A 22,082-nucleotide genomic window follows, 5' to 3' on the forward strand; every position below is an offset into this window, starting at 1 on the left:
CAAGATTTCCAAGGCATGGGTGTAGTCTAATTGTTTTGTGATGGTTGTGAAAATTCTTGAGTGTTAAATCTCTGAATCATATTTAGTTGTAAATTTTTCCATGGTCTCTTAGAAATAAAATAGAGGGAATCTATTTTATTTGCTATTATTTCCTCTTGATAAACAACTTTAAGACTTGTTTTTGAAGGAAATTCTCTTGTATCATGATTTTTTTCACATATAACACATGTTTCTACATTTTTAAGTCAAGAGGGCATTCTCTCAGATCATGTTTCTTTCTACATTTGGGACAAAAGATTGATAATGCAACATTTTCAACATTTTGCTTGTTTTGTACTTTAAGGGTATATATTTGTTGGCTAAGACTTCCCAAAATGTATGCTTTATAGTTGTCAAGCAAATTTCCTAATTCATCCCTAGTTAAAGTCCCAATTGAAAATTTATAATCCTAGACATGAGAGGATCTCTTGGATTTTTCCTAGTTCTTTCCTTACCTCTTGAAATGTGTATGCATAACTCACAAATTTCTCCAAATGGTAACTGAGAAATATCTCCCTTACCCATGAAATTGGGAATATCAATCCACTCATCTCTGATGGATTTTAATAAGAGAGCTTTCAAATTTTTGTCATCTAGTTCATGCATTTTAGCCCTTTTAAAATTATAAAATATTTCAATGAAATCTTCAAGATTTTCATCTTCTTTTTGCATCATTTTAAAAAATTCATCCTTAAGATTATGGGGCATATAATTATCCTTATATTTCTCTAAGAATGTATTTTTCATTTCTTCTCATGTTCTTATAGAGTGTGCTTCTAAGCTCATGAACCATTTTAATGTTGCATCCTTAAGAGTTGCTGGAAACAATTTTAACTTTTGAGGGTCAAACAAGTAATCATAAGATCTACACAAGACTTCAAACTCAAAGAGAAATGTTTCAGGATCTTCACTTCTTAATCCATGAAAATTTGGAAGGATGTAGGGTGAGATGTTTTTCATTGTAGATGGTGTATCTTCATCGAGGATAGGAAATCCAAAGGGTTTTGGATCTCCTCTACCTCGAGCTCTCCCTCTTCCTCCTCCAATCCTAGGTTGTTCACCATTAACATTATGTACCTCTCCTTCCCCTTCTCCAACCATTGTGGATGCTTCAGAACTAATCTAAGGTTCCAAAATTAGGGTTTTTAGTTCTTCTTCTAACTCTTCTAGCTCAGGTTCTTCTATCAATGGTAAGTTAAAATAAGTTTCTTCCTCTTCTTCTTCACTAGGGATCTCTAGCTCTTATCCTAGAAGTATTTCTCTAGTTAAAGATAGGAAAACTACTCCTTCTGTTGGGGATGTAGGATCTTATTCTTCTATTACTGCTTCTGTTGTTGAGGTTGGTGAATCTCTTGGTTGGATTTCAGATCTAAGTACCTAGGGAAGTTTATGTTTTCCTGCAAATGATGGAATATGAGTTTGAGTGGGTGGTGTGGCACTATGAGGTCATGGTGGGGTGAGTGATGATGTTGGGATTAAACTTTTACCTCTACCTACAAATATACCTCTATAATATCTTTCCCTATGCATATCATTTTTATTTATTTTTAAATAAAAATAAAAGACTCCTATTTACACTTCCCCGATAACAACACTAAAATTTTTGCTAATTTAATTAACACTAAATTACTTGCATAAATTATCATCCAGGGCTAGTAAGCTGATGAAGTGTAAGTGCATTGTATGTGCTAGAAGTCCTTGGTTATTCACACCAATTCTAAATTAAGCTGAGTTATCCAAATATAAATTCTAAATTAAGTTATTGAAATTAAAATGAGCAAAGCAATTATTCCTAGAAAATAAAATGATCATACTTTTTTTTATCGAAGACTATGTATGTAAAATCTCACACTCTGCTTCAAAATAAAATCTCACAACTCTACATATAAGTAAATCAATCCCACACCTATTGTAAATGAAAATTTAATTGCACTCTTATAAAAATTATGTCTAATTATAAAATCCACACAACCAATACAAATCTCAGACTTATAAATCAATCTCACACTTGTAAAATGAAATTCAATTCATAAGACACACACACACACTCTGTTATATATCTGAAATATGCTATGTAAGAATCAACTTATCTATCAATGTAACACCGTCTTGCATGAAAAAGAAAAGTAAATCGAATATATGCTTAACTATGTTCACACTTTCTCATTTCTTATAAATCACTCATGCTTGAAATATAACCTTCAAACAAATCCTCTGTTTCACGAAATACAGTTAAGTAAAAACTCACACTATTGTTGTCACTAGTATCAAAAACTAATTCATGTGCATTTATAAACAAAAGAGAAGGTTAGTAAAGCCATCATAATTTGAATCTAAAATAAATTAAAAACACATCTACTCAATTGAACAGAACATAAATCTTATGAAATTATACAGAAACTCTATCTACTGAAAATAAACAAAAAATATTACTGCTCGAGGGGGGCCTCCACGAGAAGAAGGTAATCAAGCTATCGATCAAAAAGTCAACCATTAATGGAAATGAAAAGGTTCTCCATAAACTAAATTAAAAACAAAGTTTTAAGTCTTCATTGTGTATATACAAATCACTATGTTCGTGCCTGCTGCGAGGTTTTTTTATAAAGCCTGTATCATTAAATGTTCAGAGCTCTATGCCTAACCTTGCTAACAGAATGCTAAAATTAACTATGAAAATATAACATAACAAAATTCGCTCACCTGTTATAGTTGACAGAATTGACTTTATCCTTGACCATGTAACTAGAAGCTTCATTTATCAATCTGGTTCATGAAGGTAGGATGGAATCATTCAGTGCATTGATCGCCACCTTTCCATATATTTCAAATACCCGTGGGCACCCTGGAACCTATCAAACCATGGACTTTGTTGCAAAATTGGACATTAGCTACAAAATCATCCCAATTCGGTATCGAAAGCAAATATTAGACTAATAATAAAGAATATTATCAACTTATGAAATACAAGAAAATTATATACCTACCATGCCATAAATCCTGTGATTTTATGCCCATTGAGTGATTATGATTGTCAAAGAAGAATAAGATAGGTGAAATAGGGTGTTAAAAAGAATCAATTATGAGGCTCAACAACACGTGTGAAGCTCTGGCCAAGATCAGACCTTGTAACAAGCCATGCATTTCTACTTGATTATTTTTCATTGATCCAAATCCCCATGCATATGAATTAACTAGGTTTCCTTGGAGGCTATACAAGACCCCTCCTGCTCATGCCACCCCTACCATTTTTATTTATTATTAAAAAGATAAAAATGTTATATTAAAAAAATAATATCCTAAGAAGAAATTAAAAAGAACTTTTATAAGTAAAAAGTGAAAGGAAACACACACACACACACACATATAATTTTCTAAGTTTCAACTCAAAGGGAAAGTTGAGTTATAAAAAATATATTCCTTCATATTAATAAAAAATGGGTGGTTAATTTTTTTTGAAGTATTTAATTATTCAAGATCAAGAATGGATTATAACTAAAAAATGAAGGAATATTCTCCTATAATTTTTTCCAATTACAAACTATATATTATTTATATTAAAAGGGAGTATTCAAAGAAAATATATAGATACCATTATCATAATGAGAAACAAAGGAAACTGCATGAATATTAATTTTTCAAATCAGTTATTAATTCCATAACCATATATAGGTGAAAAGGAAGATATTTTTCACAAGAAATTGTATGGAATTAAGGACTTACAAGTTACAATTTATGGTTATGAATGTATATCTCAATTCAGTGTCATAATTATGTTTGAAGAACAAAGAAACATAATATTTAGTTTACCCTGAATTGAAAAATTGGGTACCTTCATATTAAATACAAAGAAAAGGTTTTGCACTTTTCTTTACAACAAGAAGAAAGTGACACTTCAAGACATTATAATGAATTTATATTTGATAGTAGTGTCATCCAAAGACTAAACAATATATAAAAGATAATCAATCATGAAAGTTAAAAGTCAATATCAAAAATGCAAAAATAATTTGTCGAAGTTATCTCAGATAAAAATGAGGAAATTTATCTCTTAATATATCATAGTAAGGAATTACTTACACAAGTAAAAACTACCAAGGATATGAAGAAGAAATTAGAATAAGAAAAGGAATATCACAAGAATAAACTCAATGAAAGCCTATTACAACAGGATGAATAAAATTCCTGCTTAAAGGACCTGAACCAAAAGTTGTTGGAATTAATTAAAACATCAAAAAATAAGAAACATCAGTATTTGAAAATTAAAAATAAAGTTAATGAATCATAAGATGAATAAATTTCACATTTTTGGACATTTTAATCAAAATATACTTACACAAATTAAGAAACTTAAAATGGATAAGAAGTTGCAGAAAAAAATACAACAACTGATAGAAAGAGGAAAATTAAAATCTTTATATTTTAAAATTCAGGTTGAAGAAAAGGGAACAACTATAAATCCCATTTCACACAGTTAAGAAATATTTCAATCCAATTGAAGTGAATAATTACTCTGATTCTGTAGGACAAATAACAAAAATTTCAATTGAAAGTCTAGTGTGTGAAGAAATTCATTTACCTTAAGTAATCTAATAAAACACTACAAGTATGATAAGGAAAATTTGAACTCCTTATTGACATCATAATCACAAGAGCAAGTAAATTAATTAGTCAGGGTACCAATGTAAATCAAAAGGAAAACAATTAACATATCTTCCAAAGCATATTGATTCCAGTATTATTGAGTATCATGATAACAAGTCATCGTGGGAAGCCTATAAGTGCAAGTTCCATAGATAATTGAACTAGGACGGTCATATCATTTTTAGTATTATTGCTTTGTATAATTGAAGATGAAAACTCCAAGAATTGAGAAACATGTGAAGACATTACAAGACAAAGAAGAATATATCAAGCCTTTCCATAATTATGTCTTGAAGACAAGCATTTCTAAAGGGGAAGGTAATATTATGAACATAAATATATAAAGTAATTTAGTTAAATAATTCATAGCCAAATAATAATAATAAGATAATTAGTATAATGAAAAGACATGTCTCAAGGAACATGACTAATTTTCAAAAGGCATCTTGAAGATATATATATATATATATATATATTGATTGTAGGTTTTAACCTTGTACATAAATTACCTGCATACAAATTCTAAAAACAGAAACCAAACAATGGCGAGAGAATAACACATAAAATAAATATACATAGAGATTTTCCCTTGGATCCCAAAACCGGGACTACCAGATTGATTTTTCATTATTTTCCTTTCAATGTTACAATACATATATATACATTCCGAAGCATCCATAAACTCCAATCCATTAACCCTAGATTAGAACATAACCATAGTTCCCCTGAATGGATCTACAAAATGCCATGGACCGAACACCATCACACCCAAAACCATGTGCGAAAACCATGCACACAACCATAGGGAGGTTCGCCCACCTAATATAGGGTCCCAAAAAAAATTTCCCAGGGCAGTGCCCTGAACCCCATAGAGGGGGGCAGTAGCCCCTCTCAAACCACCCCCCCCGCTGCACATTGGCACAATGAAAGAATATAACACAACCCAACATATATGTGTGTGTGTGTGTGTGTGCGCGCATGTGTGTGTGTGTGTGTGTGTGTGTGTGTGAGCCCCCATTGTACAATTAATCATCATATTTTGTACTATCAATTACTTATATAGAATTTTTATATTGTCTACATGAATTTATTTATTTCCAAACATTTTAAATATTTTGTATGATAACAAAATTTGTTTGTCTCATATAACATCATCTTGGAGCTTGACATGTCTACCCTTAGACTATAGCAACCGATATGTGTGAGTTTATTTATGGCTTTATAGGGTGCTTGTATGGTTTTAGTCCCTAATATGTTGTTTAGGATCCCTTACCTCACACACGCGCACGCGCGCGCGCGCGCGCACACACACACACACACACACACACACACACACACACACAGAAGAAGGAATGATTTATTTCACATAATATCATTCTTGATCACTATTGTGTTGGATATTTGGCTAAAGGAGTGATACACTATCTATATATTGTTCATCTTCATTTATACTTTATCTCACTTATTTAAGGTTCTACGATTTCATGGTCATTTATAGGGTTAGTGTTTTCATCTTAAGGAAACAAAAACTAGGGTTTGTGATAAACCCTAGGTTGTACTTGTTGAAGTGGGGAAGAATACAAGATATCTTACTAAGGAGGCTTGATAATGTTGATGCTAACTTGTGGAAAATGTTTGGTGTTGGTTAAGGTTTTTTTTAGTCTTCCTTGGTTAGGTAATTTGAGAGCTAGAGGATTGTACTAGATTTGCAATGAAGATATGATATGTACATACCTCTATCTTGATACACATATATGACGTTTTCAATTGTCTAAACTTATTTTATCACATATTTGATTTTTAGCTATCTATTTCTCCATGATTTGGTAATTGATAGCACTAGTACACCTTTCTAATTTGACACAGGTTGGAATTATTAAGTGATTTAATATTAATATTGAAGAAGATATATAAAATTTACTACAATAATTATCATAAAGTGGCTTGCATATATGCTTTATGCATGATAAAATAATAGTAGAGCATTGAAACTTGTTGGCATACCTTGTTATGTTTTCACTTGGATTCGATTGGGTTGAACATAGTTACTGGCATGATGAGAACTATGATCTCAAAATAAGAATGTTAGGTATATAAACCCACTTTTTTGAGTTAATGTACCAAAATCGAGACTTGAATAGAAAAATGGTACTATTGGTAGCATGCTTTTTTCTTTGGGGCTAATATTACCATCATTTGGAATTAGGGTATTAACAACCTCATACCTTTTTCAAGAAAAACCATTAAAATCAACCCCCAAAATAAAAATTGGTGCTTAGAGTAGTAAATTTCTTCGGCTCTAAAATTACAATTTTTTGAAATGCTAACCTTAACAACTTGTAAAAATGAGAACTCTAGATAATCTTGTCAAGTCAATAATTATGTTCTTATTAATTGGAAGTGTTAAAAGATAAAATATTTTTTTTGTTGCATGTTTGATGATTAGGTGATTAGTAAGTTCAAAATTTAAATTCTTTATATAATATTTCCTTTTTTACAAATCTAATTATCAATGCTTTTAAATTCTCACTAATTATGGGAGGTGTCTTCTCAGCTTGTAATGTACTCTAGGAAAACGAAGTGTACAATATCATGTGATCATTTAGTGTTCATTATGTGTTTAATTTGATGTGTTAATTTTTATTATGTGGATGAAATAAATTTGGACCATGCTTATGTGGAATAATTATTCTTGTATCTGAGTTGCAATAAATAAAAAATTAAATAATTTCTTTCTCACTTTAGCGCATGAGATGGATCTTAATCAAAATCTTTTGAGGGTCAATAGTACTCAAAAATATCTAGATGCTCTACCTAAAAGCAACCCATTAATACTATTAGTTTCTTCTAGTTTGTGAGAATTTACGATCTAATATTAGTCATTTCAACTCCATGTAATAATACATTATGATGAAATATATGTTCAACACACTCAATCTTTAGTGATAATTAATATAATGAATGAAAGGTTCAATATATGATGTAATGCGAGAAATGATTGTGACTAATAATAGTTTTAGCTAGTTTGTGAGATTTTAGGATCTAATATTAGTTATTTCAACTCCATGTAGCAGTACATCATGACAACATATATGTTCAACACACTCAACCTTTAGTGATCGTTAATACAATGAATGAATGATTCAATATATGATGTAATGTGAGAAAGGGTTGTGACCCTTTTGTTATTTTTACAATAATAATACAAATACATATTAGTGATGATACAAGCATGGGTCAATATTATACATTAATTCCCTCCTTAAGATTGACTTAGAGGGACAAAGTAAAAAATGACATCCTGAACACTTCCCTTAACTTTGACTTTAGGTAGGAATATACAAATAATCAATGTACATGAAAAACTTTAACCATATAATGAAGTATAATTGTAATCTCTTTTGAGATCCCCTATAGAGTAGCAACCTCCAAAACACCTTCACATAGTCTTGTTCAGAAAAAATGAACCAAATGAAAATGGTTGAAATCAAAGCCCAAAGTTTGAGGAATATATGAGATTTGTATTTGATACATAGTGATGTGTTTGATTTATGATTATTGTTATAAACATTTGGTTACCCCTCCAATGGATTGTTTTTGAATTCATGCTATGTAGTAGTGGCATCCGTTTTGAGAGATAAGCATTGAGGGCCTGCACTTTTTTATTGACATGTACATTGAAATGATTTTCATTTCCAGTAAGTTAGTAAGATGGGATGGTTCTGTAGTTTTTAACCCTGTACATAAATTACCTGCATACGAATTCTAAAACACAAAAAATAAATAATGCGAGAGAATAACACATAAAACACATATACACAGAGATTTTCCCCTGGATCCCAAAACCGGGACTACCAGCTTGATTTTTCGTTATTTTCCTTTCAATGTTATAATACATATTTATACATGCCGAAGCATCCAATACGATGGACCGAAAACCATCGCGTCCAAAAAACATGTGCGAAAATCATGCACAAAACCATAGGTGGGTCCGCCCAACCTAACATAAGGTCCAAAACCAAAATTTTCAACCCCTTGTGACCCCCCCCCCCCCAAACTACACAATAAGCACAACGAAGTGGGGGCTCCCCCCCCCCCCTAACTCCCTGATTAACTACGTGGGCTAATCATGGAAAGAATATAACACAACCCAACATTCTCCCACTTGTTGTTTTCTTTCCACAGGGGGCCAAAAGAGAACTTAATCATTTATCCAGCCCTGCAATGCTCATTGTTTCTCTACACCAAGATAACTTCTCAGAGCTCAAAGATTTCATCAATGCATCTGCAGTATTCTTCAAGGTGTCCACCTTTACCAGCAACACCTTTTTTTCTTCTATCATATCCCTCACAAAGTGATACTGAACATCAATGTGCTTTGTCTTTGAATGATATGCGAGGTTCTTTGCCAAGAAAATTGCACTTTGGCTGTCATAGTATATCCTTATAGCTCCCTGTATTAACCCCATACTTGAACACAATATTTGCAACCAAACTACTTCCTTGCTTGCATGAGTGGCTGCCATGTATTCTGCCTCTGTAGTTGATAGTGCCACTACAGATTGTTTCTTACTCATCCAACTGACTGCACCTCCAAATAGGTTAAACACATACCCACTTCTCTAATCCAGATCTCTATCCCAGTCTGCATCAACAAATCCACGAATATCCAACACTCTGTCCAATCCTGGTCTTCCTTTGTAGCACAAACCATAATCACTAGTGCCACACAAATACCTAAAAACCCGCTTCACTGCTGTCTAGTGCTCCTTCCCTGGTTTTGACATAAACCTGCTCAATACTCCCACTGCATGTGAAATGTCTGGTCTCGTACAGGCCATTGCATACATCAAGCTACCGACTGCCCTTGCATATGGAACATGGGAGATGTCCTCTTCCTCTTCTTGTGTCTTCGGACACTGTTTAGCAGATAAACTCACACCTACAGGAATAGGAACCTTCACCGGTTTACTATCCTACATATTAAACCTTTGCAGTATTGTTTCGACATACTTCCTTTGGTTTAATCAGAGCTTTCTCTTTTCCCGGTCTCTTTTAATTTCCATGCCCAAAATATAGTTTGTAGCACCAAGATCTTTCATGTTGAATTTGGAGGACAAATGGGTCTTCAAGTCCTGGATATTTTCTTTGTCATTTCCAACCAGCAACATATCATCCACATACAAGACCAGATAAATAACATGGTCACCAATTAATCTAAAATACACACAATGATTTTCTTTGCTTCTAGTGAAGCCAAGTACCTGTATAAATGTATCAAATTTCTGATACCACATCCTTGGTGATTGTTTTAACCCATACAAAGACTTCTTTAACTTGCATACCAGTTCTTTCTTACCCTTCACTGCAAATCCTTTAGCTTGCTTCATGTAGATCTCCTCTTCCAGATTTCCGTGAAGAAATGTTGTCTTCACATCCATTTGTTCTACCTCAAAATCAAAAGCAACAACAATAGATAAAAGTAACCTAATAGAAGTGACCTTGGTAATAGGAGAAAAAATATCACCAAAATCAATTCCCGGCACCTGGGAATAACCTTTTGCTACCAACAAAGCTTTGTATTTCTCCACCTTTCCTTCTAGATTTGTCTTCTTCTTGAACACCCGTTTGTTGCCAATGGGTTTCCTTCCAGCTGGCAACTCCACCAGATCCCAAGCCTCATTTTTGTGCAAAAATTCCATTTCATCAACCATGGCCTCTTTCCAAAGTTTTCCATCCTTTGAATCTACTGCTTCCTTCACAGTTCTGGGATCATCATCAGTAATAGATAACGAAAAATTTGAACAGAAAGCAGATGGACTATACCTTTCGGGCTGCCTTCTTTCTCGAACTGATCTTCTTACACCCAGAGTTTGTGGCTCTTCATCTTCTGATTCCTCCTCTGCTGTAGAGTCTGATTTTTCCTCCTTAAGCTCAAACTCTATATTCTTAGGTTCCTTTGGTTAGAATTCATGTTTAATAACATCTTTTACCTCTCTGAACACCACATCTTGGTTATACACAACCTTCCGTTTGACTGGGTTCCAAAGCTTTTAACCCTTTAAACCATCCTTATACCCAATAAAGATGCACTTTTCAAATTTACTATCCAACTTGGTTCGTTTCTCCTTTGGAACATATACATATGCATCACATCCAAATATCCTCAGATGTGAAAGAGAGGGTTTCTTACAAGTCCATACCTCTTGTGGAGTCTTATCCTCCAATGCTAATGAAGGTGATCTGTTGACTAGGTAACATGCTGTCTCCACTGCCTCTGCCCAAAATTCCTGTCCTAACACGACACCTTGAGCATGCTTCTTTTCCTTTCCATCAATGTCTTGTTCATTCTTTCTTCAACTCCATTTTGCTGAGGTGTATATGGAGTAGTCTTCTGTCATGCTATACCACACTTCTTATATAATTCTTCAAATTCCTTGCTGCAAAACTCTCCACCATTATCTGTCCTCAGCACATTTATCTTCTTCTCTGTCTGGTTTTCCACCAGAGCCTTAAATTCTTTAAACCTGTCAAAGACTTCAGATTTCTTCTTAAGGAAATATATCCATGTATTCCTTGAAAATTCATATATAAATGATACATAGTACACAGACTTACCCAGTGATGGAATCTTCACAGGTCCAAACACATCACTGTGCACAAGCTCTAATATCTGTTTCGCCCTCTTACCACTAGAGGGGAAACTAACCCGATTCTGCTTCCTGTATACACAATTTTCACAGAAATCAAAATCCAGAGAGCTATTACTCATACCTTCTACTATACTTTTACCATGAAGTATTCGAAGGCCCTTCTCTCCAATATGTCCAAGCCTTTGATGCCACAACATGGTCTTCTCTCCAGAGACCACTAGATTTTCTGCTCCACTTTCAGAAACCACAAAACTGTTGCACCCATCAACAACAGTGCTACCTTGCAGCTTGTACTGAGTTCCAGTTCAAACTCCCTGCATCAATACTAGTTCTCCCCAAACCATTTTGCAAGTATCCTTCTTGAACACTGTTTTATACCTACATCATCCAACTTGCTTACAGAAATCAGATTTCTGGCCAATGCAGGAATATGCAGAACACCCAGAAGTGTTCTAACCTTTCCACCTTGTAACTTCAACTTTACTTTTCCGCGACCAACGATTCTAGCCTTCCTGTCATCCCCTAAGAAGACATCACCGCCATCGTATTTCTCATACTCATAGAACCACTCTCTATGGGGAGTGAAGTGAAAGGATAAACTTGAGTCAATCAACCATGCCTCATGATCTACATGTGTACTTGAAGAAGCCAAGTACACATCCCCACCTTCATCTGAGATGGTTTTCGCCTCTGTAGAAGAAGCATCATCAGATCCCTTTCCTTTATTAGGAGCTTTAGATTTACAGTCCCTTTTGAAGTGCCCTTCCTTTCCACATTTCTAGCACACTATCTTTACGGGTTTTCCTAGAGATTTAGATCTCCCTCTAGATTTAGATCTCCCACTCGATGAATTATTTTTGTTTCTATTCTATGACCGTCCTTGTATAGACAAGGCATCACCATTCTGGCTCTCCATATTTTTCTGTCTCATCTCCTCCGTCAGAAAGGCTGAGACTATTTCATCAAATTGCAAGGCAGTTGCATTGCTACCTATTGCAATAACCAGACTATCCCATGAATCTGGTAGAGAACAAAACAAACTGATGCACTTACCTTCATCTGAAATTTTAATATCAACAGATGCTAACTGACTTACCATAGTATTAAATGTGTTTAGATTCTTTGTCACCAAGTCACCATCTTCCATCCTCAGGTTATACAACGTTTTTCGCAAGAACAATTTATTCACCAGAGACTTAGATTGGTACAAAGTCCCTAACTTGTCCCACAAAGCCTTCGCCGTAGCTTCCCCTGATACATTCAGCAATACTGAATCTGAGACACACAATCATATTGTGCTTTTTGCCTTCCGATCCAACTTCTTCCATTCTTCATTGGACACTCCCGTTGGTTTAGTACCCAGATCTACCGTGATCCATTGATCTTTATCCACCAACAGATCCTCCATCTTGAGTTACAACTCAAAACTCTAACCATTAAATTTCTCGATCTCTATCTTTCCACTGCTCGCCAACTTCTTTTACCACTAGAATCGATCTCGCAGATCTCCCACTGAATAGGGTCTACCACAGGCCCGAGCGAAACCTCTCAGCAACAAAAGCGTCCCCTTGAAGCAAAAACTACTCTGATACCAAATGTAGGTTTTAACCCTGTATAGAAATTACCTGCATATGAATTCTAAAACACAGAAAATAAACAATGCAAGAGAATAACACATAAAACACATATACACAGAGATTTTCCCCTGGATCCCAAAATCGGGACTACCAGATTGATTTTTCATTATTTTCCTTTCAATGTTATAATACATATTTATGCATGCCGAAGCATCCAATACCATGGACTGAAAACCATCGCGTCCAATACCATGGACCAAAATCCATCGCATCCAAAAAACATGTGCGAAAATCATGCACAAAACCTTAGGTGGGTCCGCCCAAGCTAACATAGCGTCCAAAACCAAAATTTTCCAGGGCGCTGCCCTGTACCCATAAATTGGGGTTACAGGTACACCTCAAACTCCCTGTGACCCCCCTCACTACACAATCAGTGCAACGAAAGGGGGGCTCCGCCCCCCCTCTAACCCCTTGGTTAACTATGTGGGCTAGTCGTGGAAAGAATATAACACAACCCAATAGGTTCCTCATGAAAAGTGGCCTTATGAGGACTCTTAATTTCTCCATTTTTTCAAAGTAACAACAAATCATGCTATCAAAGAAACATTTCCCCATAAATATAGAAGATGGTAAAGAAGCTCACGATCATACTCTTGTGTCAGTGAAATAATGTTTTCAAGTGTTCAATATCACATGCAACAATATGATTTTCCAATCAAAAATGAAAAATGAAACATGAATGAACAACCAAAATCCTAAATGTAAAATTTTCTTCTCATCGGAGACCTCATGCAACAAAATGGGCTTCTTATAAAACAAGCTAAGTGAGCCAACAAATGTTGCGTCCACAAAAAAATTCCCGTGGGAGTTTGTTGCTATAGTTTATCAATCAAAGGTAGAAAGGGGGTATATAATGGACATCACACATATATATGATGTCCTAAAACAACTACAAAAATATCATCATGACCAATCATCAAACCTACCACAAGAAACCTTAGTAGTTGACATTGATCTGAGGTTGTCTTCTACCACTATTCTGTAAAAGAGATAGAAGAAGAATTGTTACCATTCCACAAGGAATTTGGATGATATGATGAGTTACTAGAATTATAATTATTAGGGTGTTGATATTACATATATGTTGATGGAAAATAATATGTGGTTTCCTAAGTAAAAGGTGACACATGATGTGGCTCTTTCTGAACAAAAACTGCATGATTTTATTTTGATGAATCAATAGAATAATATGAAGCATTAGATCCAATATTTGACATATCATAAAAGGAAAAATAAGTATATGGTATAGGGTTTGGTCCCTTAAAACAATTGTAAAATGATGACTTCCATTAGCAATGAAATCTCAACATATCCAAGCCTTACTCACTTTAGTCTTATCTATGGTTCAACCAGGAGTAATAATTCATTGTCCATATTTATCAATTCCATATATTATTTTTTTGAAATATTATGGAGCCAACTCCTTTATCATTGGTGATATGTATATCACATATATAATCCTTTGGTCATATGCAAGGTGTTTATGACATTGTCACCCCTTTTGGTTTTGTGTTCCCAAAATTTATGCCTATGTAACATATCACATCGAATAAAACTTATAATGTGATATGTCACACTAGACAAAAGTTTATGTTGCATAAAATATATCACTTCAAGAAAAATTTCAATTTTGAAATAATTTATTGCATGGAAACTGCTAAACAGGTGAAACTTGGATTGTATTGCACCATCTTTGTGTTGTGAACCACTCTCACCACTAGCTAAATTCCTTTTTTTTCACGTCCAACTTATTTATGAGTGTGGTGCATCAAACCAATAATATTTTTGTCGTGTGATACATCACACTACATGAAGTTTTTGATGGCACAACAACCAAACTAAATCTGCCACGTGGACTCCACGAAACTATCCCAAGTTGTAATATCGTGGCACTTGTCTCCTTAGCACTTTCCTTACATTGTGATCATGTGTTGTCTGTCCTCCTTGAACTTTTTTCATGATGTGACAACATACCACTTGTCGTCAAAATTTTCTTATAGTATGATAGTGTGCCACGTGTCCACCAAATAAATGCTTTTCCAGGTTACAATTACAATATCAAAATATGCCACATGTCCACGAAAGAAATATTTTTCTAGGTTGCAATTATAATATCAAAATATTCCATGTGTCCTTGGTGCTTGTGGCTTCTTTTCATATCGCATAAAAAATTATTTTGTGCAATACAACATGTATCACATAAAAAAAACTTATACCAAATCATTCAAATTTCCTTAAGACTAAACGAAATAACCTCCAAGCTTTTCCAAATTGTGTCCTAGGAATTAATAAGGCTAGATCCCACCCTAGAAGCCTTCAATGGATTATTGAATTGATTATGATAGGGTTTAAAGGGTCTTCAAAGTCTAACTTTCTAAAGTTCAAGATAGGGATTCTAAGATTTCACCATTTTTTTCTTGAGATGGATGGTTGGTTGTGCATTCATAGGATTTGGGCTTCATGCATATAAGAACATCCTTCCCACACTAATTGAGGATGCCAGAGATATTAGGATCTGATTAAACTTATCTAGTCCTTTATATTATGTTAGAAAATTACTTTGGATGTTAGTTAGTTAACCCTCCATCTTCAAGGATTTATATGTCTCTCTCATCATGAAGGCATTTAATCCTTTCGTGAGGGAAACAGCATGACCATCTAACTTTATAAACTAGTAAATACTTCACAAGCAACCTCATAGTTACATATATGAATTCAACAACAAATCTTAGAAAGTAAACATACAACTCTCACACGAGTCATCAAAATAAGATCAATTCCCATGCCATTTACTCATGTAATTATTTTGAAGACCTATTTCGTAGTATTTCACAATTTGATCACTAAAGAGAAACTATAGGGAAGAAAATTCATTTGTCATAGCAATACTCTAAATGTAACAATGGTCCTACAATTACCTCCTAATGACTCTAGTATATTCCATTAGTCCAATTATATAGGTAATTCAATCCAAAGCATAATAGTAGATTGTTGATTTGATACTTTATTTATGTGCCATATGCAGGGACAAAACAATGGTGCAAAGAAAATCATTGAGCAATCAAAATGAATTTCCCATATATTTGAATGCATCAGGTCAAGTAAGAAAATAAGCCATTGTTGTCTTAGGGGTTCTTGACCCAGGTTCGGAGTTAACTGCGTCAACCAAAAAAACCCTACACTACTAGCCCTTTTGGCAATAACCTGCATAACGCGGGCTGCAAACTCACCCTAAGTAGTATGGGGGGATGCCAGAACCAAGTTTCTACATCTAGAGACTAGTGTGATGTCTTTCAACTCCTTAGATCTTCCTTCGTGCAGATCGGTAAATTCTTAGGGCTCGTCGCTGCAACTCTGTTAAACAACCTTCAGATCTTTGCGAAGGTCTACGATCAGTCCTTACGAACCTTTAACAATCAATTTTCCTACTTACACACATCGAAGAGAAGTCCTAAATTAGTGTACGCGCAAATTTACTTAGATTATTAGTAAACATAAGAGAATTCATCAGAGTCTTCGTGAAAGTACTTAAACATGCATTGCATATATTATTAATATTTATTCAAGAGAATCGTGTAACATTAAGAAAATATTTCATAAATAAATCATTCATAGGGGACATATAACATTAACAGAGATAAACAAAAATACTCAAGAATTCTTCGGAAAATTGTCTTTATTGATCTTCAATTCAAGGTTACAAACTCAAAACTACCCTGCGCACTTAGCTGCAGACTCTACCTAGGCCTCCGTGCACTCAGCTGTAGAGCCTTTCTTCTTCTTTCCTACCCACTTCTTCTCACCATCCCTTCTTAGTCTAATCTACTTGTCCCTTTGCTAAGACTCACTGTTTATATACTTTTCATACAATGCCATGGTTCACAAACCATGGGTGAATCTCAAAACTGACTCAAAACTTTACATAAAACAAGGGGCTAAGCCCCTTTGACTCTTATTCATCTATGCGCTCCGCATCCACAAATCTTGGAGACTTTACATTATTTACAAAACTGTACCAAAAATTGGGTTATCTTAACCTCAAACTAACCCATGGGACCCCATCTCAACAAGCCCCCAACACAAAGATCACAACTCGCCCTCGAGTCAAACTACTAGCGTTGCAATCTTACTACGAAGACCCCCCAACTCCATCTGGATCACTGCAACTTCAGTAGCGCTCTGTGCCACTGCCTGTTGAACCTCTTCGACCAATTTGTTAATGGATGGTCCATCTACTACTAGAAATATCGTTTATTATGTCTACTCCAATCCTTTAAGCTTATCGTGAATGAATGTTGTGACCTGATAACTTTCCTCCAACCAAAGCTTCAACTTGGTCTTTAGCAAGGCCTCCTTCTTTTGTGCTTCCTCCACCTATGCCAGTAGCTTTTTTCCTTCCTGTAATTTGGCAAGGTGTTGTACTGGTGCTAACGAGCATGTAGTTGGCCTCACCTCATCATATTGGCATTGCAGCTCCCTTACCTCTCTGTTCAATGTCTGTAGGTTCAAATCCTATTATAGATTGGTCACTCTCTCCATAACCTACTCAAACAGTGTCACACAGTCAATGATTTTGGCATCCAAGGTAGCCATGCCTTCCTTTATTGTGGCTCTACACTTCTCCCAGACCTCAAGCAGAGTTGTGGGCTGCAACTTTAGCTGCAGCTCTGCAATCTTCATGTTGAACTTGAAAGTGACTCGTCCAACTTTTTCTTTAGCCTCTCGCACTCCAGTGGCTAGTTTTCTGATTTTGGCTTCTGGCTATGCATCCTCTGAGATGTGAAGCTTGAGTACTGTCTTGGATGCCTCCACTACTCTTGACTCCAGTCATAAACTATGCGCTTGTAGTGCCTCCTTTTCCTTCAGAGTTTGCATCTTTTCAACGAATAATTGCTGATTATTGACTTTAATTTCACTAATAACAATGAGTGATCACTATTCTCTGATCCTGAGCTCTTCCATGACTCCTTGAAGTAATGCATGTAAAGATTCCAGTGACAGTGCGGAAAGGTTTGTTGGAAATAACACTGAGAGGGGGGGCGAATCAGTATTATCAAATTCTTTTCAATATATCTTCCTTATTTATATTTTGAATAATTCTTCAAATATTGATCATTACTTTGTATGTCAGTATCATAAAATAATGAGCATGAACAAGAAAAACAGATAGTCACACCAAAGAACACCAGATATAAGGTGGAAACCCAATGTGGGTGAAAACCACTTGCTGCAATATGTCTCTATCTTCTTTCAATTAAAAACTCCTGTTACAATGATTTTGTACTGGTGCAGTCCTTTACCAGTACGCAGGCTACAACCTGCAGAGAGCTACAACTCTCTCTCGTTTTCCAGTCTCTCCTGGAAGGGAGCTACAACCCCCTACTTCTTTTCTTTCAAGGATTACTTTTCATAAATTTTCACGAAAATCAAATAATCATCAAGTACATGCAAATCACCCAAACTCCTTATGCAATCACCCAAATTCTTAGAATGCTGTAAACAGAAAGATAGTACCAGAAATATAAACCCAGAACTCTGCAGCGATAAATAAAAGATAACCAATAAATGTTTTAAGACAGATCCGCAGTTTTTCTTTATCTGGACTGCGTGACTCTGCACCCCGCCTTCTGTTTCCCTGTGTATCCACGCAGAGCGACTTCTGCTTCACTGCGTATCACCGCAAATCACCTACTGCCTTTCTACGTACATTTACTGTGCCAACGCACCTGTTCCTTCTATCGCGCCGCGTACTTCTATGTACCTCCGCAGGCTTTCCTTCTATCGCGCCGCGTACCTCTGATCTTGTTCCGCACTTCTTCTTCTGTCTCTCTGCGTGCGTCCGCGCTGTGCCCTTCTGTTACGCCGCGTACCTCTACTGTATCTACGCACTGCGTCTTCGATCGCACTGCGATCCCCCGCACTGTGCCTTTCTGTTAACCGCGTACCACCGCACTGGACCTTTCACCGAGCTGCGGTCCTCCGCACCTGAACCGTGAAATACCTGCGGACCTTTGATTTGAACCAAATTAACAAACCTCCGAAGAGCCACTGACAGTCAGATGCCCAGATCTGATCATGCGCCCGAGAGAACACACTTCATAGATTCACTTTTAACTTCACTTTTATATAGATCAAGCCTTTTAAACCGATAAACCAATATTTCAGATCTTAAGATATTCAATTTCTAAAGATGCCTTGGCCAAGTGATCTCCTCCCCTATTTATAGTCAAGCCCTTATTCACACCATGGGGCAAAACCATCAAATAACTAATACAAGGGATCCAAACAGGGGCTAAAATAGATCCTATACCACGAGCCAAAACCATAGGATCATGAACGATGGGCGAAATACCACGGGCCAAACATAAGAAACCCAAAGTGGGCGCGCTTCTCTGCCTTGAAGTGAGTGAACTGGGGGACCGCACCTTCTGAATGGATAACCTGCGGGTATGACCGCACTTCCTCAACGCAGAACCTGCGGGTTCGCACCTTTTGAACCATTCACCTGCGAACCTCTTAATTTCCATCATTTTGAGAGCATGAACAGAGCATTTCCACTTGAGTGAGTTGCCATCAAGTACAACACATGTAACACCTGTAACATAGAGCCATACCAGAATCATAATGCCAACAAGGTTCGGTCCCATGTTTGTGACTTTGTGAAGCAGTGTGCTATGTTCATCTGTGTCGGCGATGACTGAACCTTCAGGTAAGTGGAAGACTCTCACATCCTGCGGCCAAGCCATCTCTGCAACTGTACTTTTTCCTCATGCCAAATTTCCTTGCGCGCCGCTCATTTTCCCAATATCTTCCTGGATTCTAGTTTCTTGGAGCTGCAATTCACGCAGATTCTTCTGGATGCCCCCAAGTATCTGCATGTATTGCTACTCGAACTGCTGCAACACTTCTGCGGCAGTGTCCCAAATTTTATCACCAATCTCATTGAGATCGTCCTCTGTTAGTACCATGGGATCAACTCGTGTTCTATCAGATTTATGCTTCTTCCATGTTCCACCATTCTGCTCCTTGCTCGGTCTTTTAAAAATAAATGGGGTGCTCTTCCCCTCATCTCCTTTGCCTCCTTGTCCTGAAATCTCTTCTTCCTCTGTCTCTGGCATAGTTGACTAAACACCTTTCAGGGACGCACATTGCTCTTTTTCTGCTTCCTTCATAGCAACGCGTTCCTGCTCAATGCAAGCGTTTTCTATAGTTTCCTTCTTTCGCTACTCTACGAGTGTATGCGCAGCTTGCTTAGCTACGTCCTTTCTTTTCTGCATAGTAGAACTTCCTGTTCTCGTGCTTGTTCCAGCATTTAAGTCTGATAGGGCATGCCACTCTGTAGGCCATTTTGCGACAACCTCCTGCACATTCGTTTCTAACACCAAATAGGGAAACTGGTGCCATTTCTTCTCTAGATCCTTCTGCACTTAAATATAGATTCTGTGGAAGTCATCCTTGAACGTTGCGTACGCTGACAGTTGCATGAACAAGGTTGGGGATAACCTCAGACGCTAATTGATTTCCATACGGAGATCCATTTCCACAAGGACCCAAAATATATTCATCTTTGAAATCCACTCGACATCCTATGTAGACCATAAGGAAGCGAATTGCATTGCCTCTAGCAATCCTTCCTAAAACAGAGGAAACTCGCTACCCTCCGGCAATTTCCATGCGACGAGCACAATTGACAGCATGACTTGGTTTCATATTGGGCCTCTCGGCAGTTCACTAGGAACTCCGGACAGAGGTATCTTGCCCAATTAAATTGGATTCCTTTTGCACACTGTGCAGCAAGGGAAACTACAGGCACTAGAAGTTCATCACCCGACATCTTCTCATCACCTTCCCTGCTAAAATCTAGGCAGCAAATTGAATTTCCTGGTCTGTTATGGAAATAATGGAATACCCTCTCGACTTCTTGAGGAGGTCGTAATCCCTCTTCATCCTCTCTGGAAGGCCTTTCTCCCTAGTCTTTCCTCCAAACTGCTTAGCTGGGTTCGCGCCTTTATAAGGCAGGTGTGTGATTTTATGAATTAGCATGTCTGTAATGGGGATAAGACCTCCTAGTCATAAACATCCATCGTACATCAACCTGAGGAGCTAGCGCACACATATCATATTAATGGGGGTGCAGTGATAATGTGACACCCACAACAGATTGAGTAACCCTAATTGCTCGACACCATGGACCCATTCCTCTGTTTCCAATGCTGTAACACCTATTTCTTCATAATAGACCCTCCACATATATTTTTCCTTCACCAAATGTGGAGACTTAGCGTGGTTTGTGAGGTCCCAATCCTCCATTTTTAACAATGGGGTCCTTGTGAACCGAGGGCCTTCAAAAGGGACCTGCTCGGTTAGCAGGGGCATGGATATTGTAAACTTCTCAGAATTTGGGTCCTTCATGACCTTCTCTTTTCCCTTCTGTGGAGGGATATGCTGAGGTAGCCTTGCCATGGGTTCCACGCCTTCAGCATCAATATCCTCTGTTCCCTGGAATTCTTCTGCCTCCATGTCCACTACTTTCTCTGGATTCTTATCTTTCTTCTACTTCTGTGTTTCAGTATGCTTCCTTAGGGATGCACACACCGGCATCGACTTTTTCTACTTTTCCTTTGTTGCAGGTTGCTTCTCTTTCATTGTAGGTTGTTCGTCTTTTGTCATGGTCTGTTTTAGCCAGGTGACCTCGGCGCTGTGGGAACCACAGGTGTAGCCTCTACACTTGACACTTCCAGTCCTGGTGCGTCGGACACAGCTACTTACGAACTCAGGGCTTCGGTGGGGTTGGTGGTAGTCATTCTATCTATAAACAACTCACGGGCTACAGGAGAAATGTTTTCCTGTGACAGGAATTCCTCCCAAAACGCTCAACTCATTAACAACGGGGAGCGAAGTTCACTAATAGCTCTTAGAGCACAAAGTGTTTTCTGTTGGACTAGCACGCGTAATTTATAGGGGGTTTTGAATTCAAATCCGACTGTTCCCCCCAATTTCTGATAATAAATGATGTTTTGGCAGTAGATCTTCAAATATTTTTTCCTTAAATGTCGCCACCCTGCTCCACTTAACCATCTTCTGGCCATCAAGTCATGAACAGTAACTCCAA

The sequence above is a fragment of the Pinus tabuliformis genome, chromosome 5_2, assembly GCF_031772625.1.
Source record: "Pinus tabuliformis cultivar Carrire ecotype Pingquan chromosome 5_2, CPIR1, whole genome shotgun sequence".
Taxonomy (NCBI): Eukaryota; Viridiplantae; Streptophyta; class Pinopsida; order Pinales; family Pinaceae; genus Pinus; species Pinus tabuliformis.